The following is a 15,592-nucleotide window of genomic DNA, read 5'->3' as shown; positions in this document are numbered from 1 at the left end:
TGCCTCACTTGCATAAAGGGAAGTGGCTTCCTTGGGTTTTCTCTATTTTCTCCATGTTTTACTCTGATTTAATATTTTTCCTCCCTCTACTTATCTTTTGTCATAGTGTCACTCCTAATTTCTATTACTTCTTTCCTTTTTTTTTTTTCCTTCTATACGTTCTGTCTTTACATTAAAGTTTAATAAGATTTTGGCTTAACTAACTTTGATCATAGCAGTTTCATAAACTTTTAGCTTTGCTGAACTTTTATCTTACCAGTTTTACCTTTTTTAATTAATTATTGATTTCTCAATGACTTTTAACATTATTGCTATTGCTCCCTTTCTGTTTAATAACTGCAAGACAGTGACCTTCTGGACAAATGCCCAACAGGATTCTTCTCCAGATCTTCTCCCGTTACGAGCTAAGTCTCAAGGCTGTGCCTTCATAAGACCCAGCTCCACTATCCGGCCACTGCTTGAGGAACCTGCTCATCAGATGCTTATCCGATGAGTCCTGCTCTTTTGCAGATGTCCCAACATAAAATGCCCACACCAATCTACAGGTCTGGGAGAACGAGCAAAAGTTAGCCAATTTGTGTACCTTTGGCCCAGCACACCAGGCCTTCCCATCTCAGGTCAAGTTATTCAAAGTGCAGCTACAGCCTAGTAAATGCTTAAGTCAGAGTTAATGGCTCATTCTGCCAGATCTGTAGATGTAAAACCTTCTGAACTTTATTGTGTATCTCCAGTGGCTGAAATTAACAATACCTAGAGGTCTAAATCCCAAACATGGCTGTACAGTTTGCCTGGGGTCTTACCTAGAGATAATTCCTTCAAATTTCCAACTTTTATTGAACATTTGCTGTGTGCCTGGCACTGTGATATATAATAGAGGTAAAAAGTTGAATAAAACATAGATTCTCTCCTTAATGAATTTCTGATCAAGTTGGAAAAGAAATCAAATAAAACAACAATTATGATACACTGAGATATGTTTTACTGAGATATGTTGTAAGAGCACAGAGGAAGGGTATCTAAAGAAGGGAAAACTACCAAGAAAGGATGACAGAAGGTAGTCAGATCCCACACCATCGGTGGACTGCTCAACTCGCTTCCCCACCACATAAGAACCATAACACAGAGCACTGCAACTTAACAGAAGGCAATCCATGAAGGCCGAATTAAGGTGAGACCCAGGAACAGAGGGCCCCTCTTCTGTGGTGACCCCAGACTGAGGCGCAGAGATGAAAGAGACATCAAAATGAACAAGAAACCTTATAATCCCACCTGTAGCCCCCACCACACACATCCCCATCCACCCAGCCCCTGCAATGGACAGCAGAAGGAAAAATGGATGCCCCCACACCTCCAACACAGTAAATTCTGAGTCTATGTGGTCAGAAGGAAGAAGACAAGACACAGCAGGTGTGATTAAGGCTTTACTGGGGATCCGGCAGGGCAGGGCAGGGCAGGGCCCACACTGGGGGAGCAACGCCTGCATGCCAGGCCAATACTGGTCTTCAGGGCAGTGCTGGGAGCTCAGGGCTGAGCTCCACAGGCCACGGGTCTGGGCCAGCCTCTCACGCAGAGCAACAAATGAAGGGAAGGACAGACTGGCTGGCTTTAGTGCAAAAAGAATAACATACTGGGGGGTGGGGGGGCTTCACTGAAGAAAAGTGGGGAGCTGAAGCTTTAAGGGGCTTGGAGGAAAAGTGGGGAGGGAGGGAGAAAAGGGGGCCAATAAGGCATTTGGCGAGGAAAAGATAGAGAAAGAAGCAAGACAGCTGGCTCTAGGTGCACGGAGGTCTAGCTGTTCTTCAGGGCTGCGGACATCTGGCACAGCTCTAACTCCTTGCTCCCATCTCCTGGACTTCTAAGGCCCTACTTGTTGCCCGACAAGGCCGTCTTTAGACACATAGGCCATGGGAGGAAGCGGCTGGTCTTCATGTAGGCAGAGATCTTCTTCAGGCCCTGAGGGTGGGAAAAAGAAAGGTCAGATCTCAGGGTCTGCTGCCCCACTAGGGCTCAGGCAGCACCACTCCAGGCATAATGAATTTGGGACCCGGGTACAGCGCTTCCTTGTGGGGGCAGGTGTTTGGGCAGAAGACAGTCTTCCTGGGGTCCCCAGCTCTGGTAAGTTAACTCTTCGAATTTCCAGTAAATAACAGGATCTCTCAGTAAGAGTTACCACACAAAGAGACTCTACACTATGCCAGGTCCTCTATATCCACTAGCCATAGGAGCTAGGTATAGAACCTCCACACAACTACCCTACAAGATGGGTCCTACTCTCACCATTTATCACAAGGGAAACTGAGGCACACACAGGTTAAGCAGCTTCCTCATGCTCACACAGCCAGTAAGTGGGAGGGCTGAAAGGCAGCCTGGCTCTCTCTCCTGCTCTGTGCTCTTTCTGCTGCACTCCCCCCTCTCCTCCCCACAGGAGGCCTTGTCCTCCCTCTCTGCACAAACATTACCCTTCTGCAGAGTGAGGCGCCTGGCTTCCCAGCATTTGCACACAGAGGGACCCCTAGCAGAACAAAGGGGCTCAGAATGTGCCTGTGCAGCTTGTAGAAGAGCCCAGATCTCACCCAATGACTCAGCAAAACCTCAGAGAAATCTGATAGGAGGATATGGAGCAGCCAAGCCAGGCCAGACTCTAATTATTCCTCTTAAAGGAGACTGTCCCTTTGCTTGGCGTGTTATCAGGGCCCAATCTCACTGGGCCCCAATCTTCCTCACTCCCAGCCCTGCTGCAGCCAACTAGGCGGTATGACACGCAGGTGTCTTTGGGCAACATCTTCCCATATAGAGAGTGTCCAGTAAGCTCTAAAGGATTCAAAGATCCTGGGACTGCGGGTAACAAATGGCCAGGCCCCAACAAGCTGCAGGCTGTAGCCCCAGCTGTCTTCATCCCTCCCTGCCAGTCAGTCAACCCAGCTCTTGCATAATCCCCGAGGCCTATCAGTCTGGACCAGAACCAGAGCTGATGAGAATTAGCTGACAAAGCAGATTTCCTGATGCGGAGTGGGAAAGGAAAACAGACTGTAGGCTAAAAACCGTTGGACTAATGCCTCAAATTCCCAAATCTGTAATAGAGCAGACTTTGTTGCTCTCCACGAGCGGACTCTGGGTGACCACTGATGAGCTGTGAGTGGGGTCCAGGCTGTGCTCCTCCCGCGGCCAGCTGGGCCCACACGCACCACACAGCCTGGTTCCTGTAGCTCTCCAACTGCACTGAGCCCCAGGAGGCTGGGCTCCAGAGCTGCCTCACCTTTGCATCCCCACTGTGCCTGACCCAGTGCCTCATGCACAGGAGAAGATCAGATCAGTGAATGGGACCTAAAATAAATGTACTGCCCATCGCTGAGACAGAATCTTGGGTAACTGGTTGGAAGAAGGAAAGAGAGACGGGGGTAAGGCAGTGCCCCAAACAGAAGAGGTCAAGATCAACTCCTTCCACAGGGGCACCCACACGTGGACTCAAATCCCAGCACCAACCACAGCCCTGGAATCTCAGAACTCCCCCGACAGGGAGCCGATTCCTGCCAAACTTCCTGGAGATCAAAAGTAAATACCGTCTGTGTCTTTGGTACTTAACATCAATCCTACCATGTCTCAACTCTACTAATGCCAGCTACATACAAACTTCTGAACATTCTCCGGCATCCACATTGTCTTGAGCTGTGTCATGCAGGCTGGAAAAGGTCCTGAGTCTTTGCTTTTTGGCACATATGCTGCCCATGGAAGCCAGACACTAACAGGGGGCCCAGCACAGCCTGGCCTGCCTCTGTGACCTTGAGCAAATTACTTATCCTTTCAGCCTCAGTTTCCTTATCTGTAAAATAGAAGTAATAATTCTTCTACCCAGTAGAAATGTGGCAAAGATTAAATTTGACACAATATACGTGAAATCCCAGCACAGATCCTGATATCACAATCCTCAATGAATGCTAGTTTTCTTCATTTTAGCTACAAAACTAGGAAAGCATTAGGGAGAAGAGGAAAGATAGAAGACATAAATAGAAGGATGATCAAGGAATCACCTCAAAGTGGGCTATAAAGTCCTTCAGGTTTGGGTATGCATCCAGGCACTTGGGCTCAAACATACGCAGATAATCAAGGATGTCATAAGCCAGGAAATCCACATAGGTGATCTGCAGAGAGGCCAAGCATAAATGGGCGCCCAACTCTGAAGCCTGAGAACAATGACAAACTACTGTTCCCCAAAGCCTTTCTCTTACGTTGTCCCCGGCAAACCAAGGTCTCTTCCCCAGAAACTGTGAGAAGAGCTTCGCTTTTTCAGGGAGCGCCTCCAAGTACTCAGGCTTCAGTTTCTCCTGAGGCACAAAACAGCTGTCACCACCCTCAGACACAGACTCCCTGGGCAGGGGGGCAGACATCCCCAGGGCTGAGTGTGACCCAAGCTGCCAGAGGTGAACAGCCATGCCTCCTGACGGCACCTGGTTCGGTGCCCTGGCTATGAATTAATCCAACCTGTGTTCATTAGACTCCTACTGGGGACCACCTCCCATCTCTGAGAGGCAATGGCAGGGCAGAGAGCAATACACCCTGTCCCTGCATCTGTCACCACTCATCTCCAAGCACACTCACTGGGTCCAACCCAGGAGTGCTGTTTGATATAACTGAGGGTTATGAGGTCTCTCTGGTGGCAGTAGAGGGGCCAGCTTGGAAGATCACTAGCTCCAAGGAGTTCAAAAGGCAAATAGGAACAGTGTAGATTGGACTTAAGAATTCGGTCTCCTCATTAAACCCTGTCCAAAGCTAGCCCACTGAGATGAAACTCACAAGGTCAAAGTTTTAGCAGAGCAGGACTAGGGCCATGTGAGAGTCCATAACCTCATTCTCCAAAATGTCCATGCGAATCTTCTCCTCTTTTGTCTCCCCACCTATGGCCACACAACAGAGACTCCCCCTCAACATCCCACCCCAGCCAAGTCCAGGGCATGGCCACCTGTCCCCTGCACCCCAATCCCAGCCCACTCACATAGGTTGTGCTTGCGAGCAATGTAGTGAAGGATGGCGTTGCTCTGGATGATCTTGTGAGCCACATCAATTAAGTAGGGTAGCTGGAAGGACAACACCTGGTCGCTTGGGCCACCAGGCTCCCCTGCACACCCTCCCTTGAGCAAGGGCAGAGATGAAACCTGGCACTCAAAGTGTCTGGACCCTTGTAGGCACTAAATAATTACATTGTAAAATGAATGAATGAGCTAGAACATAGAGCATCAGGGAAGGCAGTGAAGAGAACCAGGAAGCAGAGAGGCTGCGCAGAAGGCCCCATATCCTGACCCCTTGAAGCTGGGACAGGAGATAGAGAAAAAAGCCTCTCATGTGTCCCCACAGCCCCCCATCCCCTGCACCTACACTGGGGAAGCCCAGGCCCAGCTTGAATTTTTCTTTCAGCTACTCGCTTCTGTCATAGTCGGGAGCTGTGGTGGAGAAGATGAGTGAAACAAACCTCCCAGAGTCCCACCTTCCTTCCTGTGTAGGGGGAACCTTCCAAGGAGTCAGTGACAAGACCCCTGACCAGGGGCATCTGGCATCTGAACCGCTGAGTCTCACATTCCAGGTTGGGGGGAAGAACGCTAATGGGGCTCTGGAACCTACATGAGTAAGGCTCATACAGGGTTAGGGGAACCCATCCCAATTACTGAGACAGGGGTCCAGCAATTCCCTCCCACATCCTGCCTTGGCAGGAGAGCTGCACCCTCAAAGGGGGTAGGGAAGGAGCAGGCCCTGCTCCAGCTGCTGGAGGGCGGCAGAGGTGAGCAACAGGTGGCCGGGCCATGGGGTGCCTGGAACCAAGTCAGCATGAGTTGGGCAGAAGTCGGGTCACCACGAGAATGCCTTTACCGTCCACTATCGTGTACTTCTTTTCCTCATAGTTTGAGTCTGTGTAACTCCAGGAGCAGGCGGATGGCGTGAGCCCACTGGGACAGAAGGCCGGGGCAGAGGTCAGAGATAGAGCCTGACTGCTCCCTGTCTCTCCGGGTAACATTCCACGCACCCCGCAGCCGCCCGCACACACGCCCACCTTAGAGGACAGGCGGCAGGATGGGGCTGGGCTCCAGCAAGCCCCGAAGAGGAACTTTCTTCCAGAACCGGTCCCCAGCTGCGAAGCGTTTCCTCGTCCGCCCGCCTCCATCCCAGCCGCACGCGCGGACCCCTCGGTCACCCTGCGGACATCCCAGTAACCCAAGGTCATGGTCATGGTGCTGGTGTTGGCACTTTGAGTTGGAGGGCCTCAGCAGAGATGGACTGGAAATTATTCTCCGACCGGGGCGAGGCGGGGCCTGATGCGCGCACCACCCTCCCGGCCCCGCCCCCGCCGCGCCCCCGAGACTCGGCAACACCCTCGGCGACCACACCCCCAAGGCCGGCGGAGGTAGAATACATTTCAGCCAGAGTCGCGGGGACTTGGGGGCCGAGGTCCAGTCGCCAGGACACCGCCGAAGGCCGCCTGGCTCGGGCTCACCCGGTTCCTTGGCTCCTCTGCCCCCACTGAGAATTCCGCTAGGTCCTGGGGATGTGGCAGTGAGCTTGGGAGACAAGCTTGAGCCGTAAAGAATAATGTTCTCTCCCTTCCCTCCCCACTAGGCATTTCAGCCTTGTCCCTGGGCTGCCCAGTTCCCGCGGGCTCTGGGAGGCTCAGATGCCAGGTTAAGAACAAAAAGCGGTGCCTGTGAAGTGGAGGGTTTAAATCAGCACACGTCACAGGAAGAGCAGGACTAGAAGAGTCTGAAACCTCCTCCTAGTCCTTATAATCCGTGACCGCCGCCTGTCCGCCACAACAGACTCTCAGTGCGTGGGAAGGACCACCCAGGACAAGGGGCAGAGAAAAGGACCTGTGGTCTCAGTGTTTCCCTTTCAAGGACTTTCAAGGACTTCAGTCGGGGGGGTGGGGGGGGGAATGATAAGCATCAAATGTGAACTAATCAATTAGCTATGGCCTAAACTGTGACTCTAAATCCAGAACCAGTCCCAGCGAAGAGGAAGGTGTGGAGGTGCAGCCCCAGAGATGTCCTGGCAGCCAGCTGGATGTCCCTCACATTGACAGGGACTGTGACTCACATTGTAGTGGACACAGACAGAGTGTGATTGAGGCGGGAAGAGCTGTCCTCTGAGGGGTCAGATGCCTGTTCTGCTGCACACGGCGGCCAGAATCAGGTGGCCAGCCGGGAGCCTGGATCACTCCGCATAGGACACCGTCAGGTGGGCCTTGCGCCCCCTCGGCTGTTCGGGGCCACAGATTCTCCGGTTCAAGGCTTGACAGTGGCTCCTGACCCATGTGTGGTTGGGCAAGAGAGGTGGCTCAGATGGCCTTTGAGGTCCCTCTGTGATCTGTGACCTGTGGTATAACCTCCACAAGAATAAGGTCCTACCTGCCAACTTTCCTCTTTGAAGGCAAAAGACTATTTCAAAACTAGAATAGGACATAGTTTGGCCTGTGATTCATTTTCCTTTGTTTAAAGGATATTACAAGGTTTAGTGCATATGTGAAAACAGATGCGATGGAACTCTAAAAAAAAAAAAAAAATGGGTTTAGAAATTAAAGGGCAAGGTTGGTGTACTACAGAAAAATAAGTTTTAAAATTAGGTAACACTTTGTTAGGATAGAAAGGTATGAATGCAGGATTCAGTAGAGGTTTCCAACCACCAAGATAAAGTCTGGAGTGGAGGTTGAGAAGGACATAGAGACTTTGCCTAATTGCTATTAAATCATAGAAGTCAGATGTCTGTGCATCTCTGCTAACTGGGGAGCTGGGGGGGATGTCACCAGAGGCCGGCAGAGCTTAGTGCCTGTTGCAGAGGCTCCCCACCCATTCAGATCTTGCCAGTCCTCCAGGAGCCAGGTCTGAGTCCAGGCTCAGGATGCAGCCTCTAGGGTCAAGATGAATTCCAGGTAGTTTGGCCCATGGGGAGGTGATGGCGGCCGTGCACACACACAAATGCTGGCCCTCTTAATTGTTATATTTTTCGTAATACTTTAAGGAGTTGTCATTCTGAGTTTATTTATACATAATGAATTTGGGACAGAAAATTTACCAGATTCCACTGAGAAAATAATTTTTTTAAAAAAGCTAACATTAAACAGATTAATAACTATTAAAATAGGTAGAACGGATATTGTTACATTAGCATTCATCCATCTGGTCATTCCTTTATTGAAGAAACAATCATTCAGATTCGGTCATATGGTAGGCACCGTGAATAAGACAATCCTGGCTATTAAAGACTGGAAGCCAAGTGAGTAGAGAAAAGAGAGATGTTTTTTAAAATACGGGACACATTTCCGTGTGTTTAAACACAGAGGCAGTGAGAAGGAGAGAGGTTGAATGCAGGGGAAAGAGGACAAAGACACTGAGGAGACAAGAGATGGGCCCAGAGCACAGAGGGCCCTTCAGAAGAAGAGGACAATTCTGCAGAAGGAGGAGGAGGGCTGACCCAGCAGCTTCTCAAATGCAGGGTCCACATTGTACCAGTGGGTGTGATGGGTCTGTGAAAGGCAATAGGGAGCAGTGGGGATTAGGGAAACTGGAGAGTGGTCTGAGAGGAGTGATTGCAGCCAGTTATGACCTCCCAGAAATTCAGTCCCAGTGTTGCCAGATCTTCTGGATTTCCACGTGCTCTCTCTTGATTTTAAAATGTCAGCAAGCTCTAATATTTTGAGATGATACTGTGCAGGACATCAAAATACATTGTGACAAATTTGCTCTACGGGCCTCTAGTCTGACTTCTGGTCTGCATTCCATAATTCCTTCCAGCTCTACTCTATTATTCTAAAGTCTCAAGGTAAAATAACAGAAATTCTATATAAAACTACCTCAGAATATGAAACTACATATTATAAAAAATACCAACAGTAGAATTAAAAAGTCCCACTTCATGGACCATCTGCTATCGCCATCCACAAAAATTAACTCAAAATGGATCAAAGACCTGAAGGTGAGACCTGAAACTATAAAACTCATAGAAGAAAATATAGGCAACACACTATTTGACATTGGTCATAAAGGAATCTTTTCAGATGACATGCCTACCCAGACTAGGGAAACTAAAGAAAAAATAAACAAGTGGGACTTTATCAGATTAAAGAGCTTCTATAAGACAAACGAAACCAGAATCAAGATGAACAGACAACCCACCAGCTGGGAGAGGATATTTGCAAAACATACATCTGACAAGGGGTTGATCTCCATAATATATAAAGAACTCACACAACTGAACAACAAAAAAACAAACAACCTGATCAAAAAATGGGCAGAGGAAATGAACAGACACTTCTCCAAAGAAAATATACAGATGGCCTATAGGCACATGAAAAGATGTTCAACATCACTAATCATCAGGGAAATGCAAATCAAAACAACACTAAGATATCACCTCAAGCCCGTTAGAATGGCTATAATCACCAAGACAAAAAAGAACAAGTGTTGGAGAGGATGTGGAGAAACAGGAACCCTCATACACAGCTGGTAGGAATGCAAACTGGTGCAGCCTCTGTGGAAAACGGTATGGAGATTCCTGAAAGAATTAAAAATAGAGATGCCCTATGACCCAGCCATCCCACTACTGGGAATCTATCCAACGAACCTGAAATCAACAATCCAAAGAGGCTTATGCACCCCTATGTTCATTGCAGCATTATTCACCATAGCCAAGAAGTGGAAGCAACCTAAGTGTCCCTCAACTGACGACTGGATTAAGAAAATGTGGTATATATATACAATGGAATACTACTCAGCCATAAAAAAGACAAAATCATCCCATTTACAACAACATGGATGGGCCTGGAGCATATTATGTTAAGTGAAATAAGCCAGAAAGAGAAAGACAAACACTGTATGATCTCACTCATATGTGGAATATAAACCAACACATGGACAGAGAAAACTGTATTGTGGTTACCAGGGGCAATGGGGGTGGGGGGTGGGCACAAGGGGTGAAGGGAGACATATATATGGTGACGGACAAACAAAAATGTACAACCCAAAATTTCACAATGTTAAAAACTATTAAAACATCAATAAAAAAAAAAAAGTCCCACTTCATGACAATTTTTTAAAGTCTTTTAAATATTGTCTGTGTAAACTTACTGAAATCCAGGTTACAAAGAATATTTATTTTTTTACTCTGAAAATAAGACAATAAAAATAACCATTTACAAGATGCTGTCAAATTAGAATTTAGAAAAAAACTTTTTTACATGCTTATCTTATTTTGAATAAGGAAAGACAAACTAGGGCTTCAAGAATTTAGAAAAGAAAAAAAGTTCAAGGTGAAAAATACAGAAAATAAGAAACCATACTAAGAAGAAAAATATTGAAGGTTAACCCATATGTTTATAAAACCATTAGTTAATTCTCTGAAAACATTAGCTAAATCAATAGAGCATCGGTCCAACAGCAGAAACAAAAAGGCAGTTACAGATGAATAAAATCCAGTTTCTAAAAATGGGGAAACATTTTTCTCAGCTAATGGTTAATTCATGTTACAACCAAGTGGAACAAACACAAATATATCAAACTGTGTTAAAATAAAGAAAGATTCTGAATGAAGTAAGAATAGCAAATTAAAAAAATAATAATAACACAAAAGGATACCTAGTCCTCGAGAATTTCCTGGATAACTTTTAAAACTTTCAAAATAGGAATGCATTATGTAAATTGTCACAAACTATAGACAAGGACATGTGTGACCTAACCTGGAAAGGACAACAGAGGTGAGGATGATTATAACCACTGTCACTTATGAACCTAAATCCAAACATCAGGAATGACAGCTTAGAGAACAGAGTATGGTGATTCTGTTATAAATGCCTTTTCTCCTACAGAGCATAGTGAGAACAAGAGGAGGGAGGGAGGGAGGGAAAGAGATCGCAGAGGGGGAGGGAGGAGAAAACAAGTGTGGAAAAAGTTAACATCTGGGGTGTAGAGAAGTTCTTTTACTATTTTTGCAAATTTTTTAAAAGTCTCATATTTCAAAACTTAAAAAACACACATTTACCCTATGATCCAGGACATACATACATATATTATTAATTGAAATAACTAATTGAAAAGACATCAATAAAGACTAAACTACATTTGGTGCACTCTGATTTTGTAAAATTCTTTTTTTTTTTTTTTTTTTTTTTTGGTGAAGTAGATTGTCACTCAGCTAACATCTGTGCCAATCTTCCTCTATTTTGTATGTGGGACGCCACCACAGCACGGCTTGGTGAGCACTGTGTAGGTCCGCACCTGGGATCCAAACCTGCAAACCCCAGGCCAAACCTCCGCCAAAGCGGAGCCCACTAACCTAACCACTATGCCACCATGCTATCCCTATTTTCTTTTTTTAAGTGCTAGTCCCCATGCACTATATGAGTTGTCTTCAACTGGGGGCGATTTTGGACCCAACGGGACATTTGACAACGTATGTAGACATTTCTCATTGCCACAACTGAGAGGTGTTACTGGAATCTTTTGGATTAGCAGATGGGGATGCTGCTAAACACCGTGCTATGCACAGGACAGCCCCCCACCACAAAGAATTCTGTGGCCCAAAGTATCAGTAGTGTCAAGGTTAAGGGACTCTAGTGAGCGTCCATGGGTCAAAAGCTGCAAATAGAAAACACTGCCCTGGCAACTCTAGCTAGCAAAATGGAGATCAGAGCACTCACTCCCCTGGCAACAGGCTGTCAGAGGGGTCTGTCTGCAAGGAGGACCTGGAAACAATCTTGCCTTGGGGGCTGTTGCTGCAGGCACCAGGCTGCAGATCAGGGACAAGACAATGAGAGCTGGGCAGAGATGGTGGGTGGATGGGCTGGGCAGCTGATCCTCCAGGGCACAGGGCATGGAGTGGTATAACACTGGCTGTCAGACAACAGGGCCCCTCGGACCTCTCTGCACATTGTCCAGGGCCAGGCAGCACTGAGGCCTGGGCCAGGAGAGTAATTCTTCAGGAGGTTCTGAGGCATGGCTAGACAGGATGAACGGAATTTATTTCTAAAAGGTATCCAGGGGCCAGCTCCGTGGTTGAGTAGTTAAAGACTGACACGCTGCACTTCGGTGGAACCGTGTTCGCAGGTTCCTGGGCGCGGACCTGCTGCACTCATCAGCCATGCTGTGGAGGCATCCCATATACAAAAAATAGAGGAAGATTGGCAACAGATGTTAGCTCAGGACTGATCTTCTTCAAGCAAAAAAAAAGGGGGGGGGGATTGGCAACAGATGTTAGTGCAGGGCGAACCTTCCTCACCAAAAATAAATAAATAAAAAGGTATCCACCAAGAAGTGGGTTGGGGTCATCCTTGTTGTCAGTCTCCCACCTCAGCACATCAGAGCCCTGCACAGGTGCCCACATAGGATGGGGGGAACTAGGTCAGGTGGTCACCAGGGCATTCTATGTGTAGAAAGCACCAGAGTGCTGTGGAGAAGACAGGACAGACCAGCTCCCCCACAGCAGGGAGCCAGGGTCCAGAGCTAAAGTGAGTCCAGTGGTCTTCAGCACCTGGACCACTACGGTCAACCGGGAACAGAGGTGGAGCAACCCCACTAGGCTAAAGATGAAAGACTGAGGGTGGCTGGCCATGCTTCTGGGGGCCCTGCTGGGAACTGCATGGGCTCAGAGGAGCCAGGGAAACAAAAGGTATCCACATGACTGAGACAGGTGTACAGAAAGTTCCTACAACACACTGTAAACTCACAATGTCCAGTCTGAGACCCTCTCTGTTTTTTACACCCACATAGGGGTAACCAAAAGTTGAATATGTAAGTACCTAGACACTGCCACAGACATGGACATCAGGGATGAAGTCACCATAGAAACAGCTCCTTTCCCACTGTCTATCTACCATTTAAGGCCTCCTAGAGACACTCACGCACCTGGAATTGGCAAAACGGGCAGGCAGACAGATGATTTGCCCTTTTTTTTTTTTTTTTTTTTGTGAGGAGATCAGCCCTGTGCTAACATCTGCCAATCCTCCTCTTTTTTTTTTGCTGAGGAAGACTGGCTCTGAGCTAACATCCGTGCCCATCTTCCTCCACTTTATATGGGATGCTGCCACAGCATGGCCTGCCAAGCAGTGTGTCAGTGTGCACCCGGGATCCGAACCAGCGAACCCCAGGCTGCCACAGCGGAGCGCGTGCACTTAACTGCTTGCGCCACCGGGCCGGCCCCTGATTTGCCCTTTAAAGGCCTTAAAATAGTAGCAATGAGGGGCCGGCCTGGTGGCGTAGTGCTTAAGTTCACACGCTCCACTTTGGGGGCACGGGGTTCATGCTGGGCATGGAACTGTGAACCGCTAATCAAGCCATGCTGTGGCAGGCATCCCACACATAAAGTAGAGGAAGATGGGCATGGATGTTAGCCCCAGGGCCAATCTTCCTCAACAAAAAGAGGAGGATTGGCAACAGATGTTAGCTCAGGGCTAATCTTCCTCACAAAAAAAAACAGTAGCAATGAGCAAGATTACCAACAGGAAGATTATATCTTCACTCCAAACCTCCTTATAGTTGTATTGTAAGGCATCTCAGCCAGTCCAGTCTAGTACAAAAAAGCCCCCCCAAAAGATGGGGGGCTAGCTTTTTATGTTATGTTTGGTTTACAAACTTATTCATTGATTATTGTGATCAATTTGTGTATTCATTCGCTATATGATAAGAAGCCTAGAATAGAACTACAATTAATTACATTGTGCCTATAGAGAAATGGCTGCCACCACCTCATGTTTTAACAGTGAATGAAGAATTGACTAAGTCCGGGGTGGAGAATCATTAAACAGAGTTTAAGACAGAGAGATTCTTACACAGTGATTCATCAGGTGGAAACATACACAGCCAATAAGCAAGTGGCAAAAGGTAAAGGTGGAAAACTTCAAGGTAGGCTTATGAACCGATGAAACTAGCCTAAGATGAAATTGTGGAGCCCGAAGGGCCTAACATACTGGAGAAAGAGGTCCACATGCCTTGCTGGTGGCACCATAAATTAAATGAGTCTCTCTGCAGAGCAATAAAATAATCTATTATAAAAGCATAAAACTGTCTGTTCTTGCCCATTGCCTTCTGGGGTCTGCTTAGGGATCTACCCAAATAAAATAACCAAAACCAGAGGAAAACCTTAGCTTAAAGATGATCACAGTGTTGTAAAGGAAGGTAAATATTAGAAGACCCCACATGCCCCATAGTGTGAGACTGACTAGGCAAATGACACTTTATCTACAGGAAGGAACGCTACAAAGCCATTAAATATTTAGAAGGATATCCGCGTGTGGACTACCAACATGCACAGATTATTAAGTGAAGTGTTAAGAGAAAAAAAAAGAGCAGACCTAAGAATATAGGTACACACAATCTCACCTACCCGAAGAAGTAGGCATAATTCAAAACAAGAAGAATATTTCAAATGATCCCACTCAGATTAGAATATAATTTGCTTAATAACTCTTCACCGAGCACCCACTATGGTCCAGGTGCTGTTCTGGGGGTTGTGTTCACCTGTAACACCACTGAACAAGAAGAGACAAATTTCTGCCCTCATGGTGTTTATGTCCTAAGGGGAGAGACAGATGATAAAGAAAAACACACAAATAATTTAATATGCAAGACAACATATACGTAAATGTCACATGCACAAGTATAAGTCACATGCAGTGAGTGCACACATCTCCAGTGAACAATTCAATGGGATTTTCCATACGTCTACTCTAATGGAATCCCCACCCAGACCAGGAGAGAACAGTTCCTGCACTTCACGAGGTCCCTTCAATGAGCAACCCCACACACAAGGCCACCAGTCAGCTGACCTGTCATCTTGGATTCCTTTTGCCTGTTGACTTTCATGTAAATGGAATGATAGAGTATGTACTTTTTCAGTCTGCGTCCTTTTGGTCAACATCGTGTCTGTGCGAATCATCCGTGCTGTTGTGTGTGGCAGTGGCACATTCATTTTCATTGTGGTATATTCATTGTAGTATGTATTCCATCATATGAATAATGGAGTTATATTAATACACCACAGTTTATCTGTCCATTCTCCCACTGATACACATTTGGATTCTTGCCAATTATTGGCTATTTCAAATAATGCTGCATTGAACATTATTGTGCATGTTCTTGAAGATATAGGCACTCCTCCCTGTTGGTTTGTAACGTGGAGTGGAATTCCAGGGCCATAGACTAGATGTAAGTTTAGTTCTAGTAGATATCGCTGGTATTTCAAAGTGGTTGTCCCACCAGCAATGAGTGACAGTGCGTTAATCCACAAATTCAAGAACAATGGTCAGTACTTTTAATTTTAGCCTATGTGGGTACGTAAGGGGACCTAACTGTATTTATAATCTCCCCAATATCTAATGATGTTGAGGACCTTTTCATGTGCTTATTGGCCACCTGGATACTCTCTTAGGTAATGACTGCTCAAGGCTTGGCCCTTTTTCATTGGGTTGTATTTTTGCATAAGAGTCCTGTATTGATTTCATTATTTTCTCCCACCTGAGCTTTGCCTGAATACCAGATCCACAAAACCAGCAACTATTTATGGCAGCATGGTTTGGGAACTCTGCAGTGTGATTTAAAATTACTTCCAGAAGATGCAATGCAGA

At 46.7% G+C, this 15,592-nt stretch overlaps 1 long non-coding RNA gene across 3 annotated transcripts; it reads right to left on the bottom strand.

Moving 5' to 3' along the window:
- Nucleotides 1-1,901: 1,901 nt before the first annotated feature.
- On the bottom strand, nucleotides 1,902-5,703 carry LOC131404263 (uncharacterized). Of its 3 annotated transcripts, none has more exons than XR_009219765.1 (4): nucleotides 4,991-5,703; nucleotides 4,792-4,892; nucleotides 4,029-4,139; nucleotides 1,902-1,953 (listed from the first exon to the last, which is right to left on the bottom strand). It is a non-coding gene; the product is annotated as an uncharacterized LOC131404263 (long non-coding RNA). The 3 variants fall into 3 exon arrangements; XR_009219766.1 differs by having other exon boundaries at nucleotides 4,029-4,892; nucleotides 4,991-5,072; nucleotides 5,371-5,703; XR_009219764.1 differs by having other exon boundaries at nucleotides 4,029-4,892.
- Between the last annotated feature and the right edge of the window lie 9,889 nt (nucleotides 5,704-15,592).

This window comes from Diceros bicornis, chromosome 4, assembly GCF_020826845.1.
Source record: "Diceros bicornis minor isolate mBicDic1 chromosome 4, mDicBic1.mat.cur, whole genome shotgun sequence".
Classification (NCBI taxonomy): Eukaryota; Metazoa; Chordata; class Mammalia; order Perissodactyla; family Rhinocerotidae; genus Diceros; species Diceros bicornis.
Note: the sequence above shows the minus strand (reverse complement) of the source record. Positions and strands in the feature narration are given on the sequence as shown.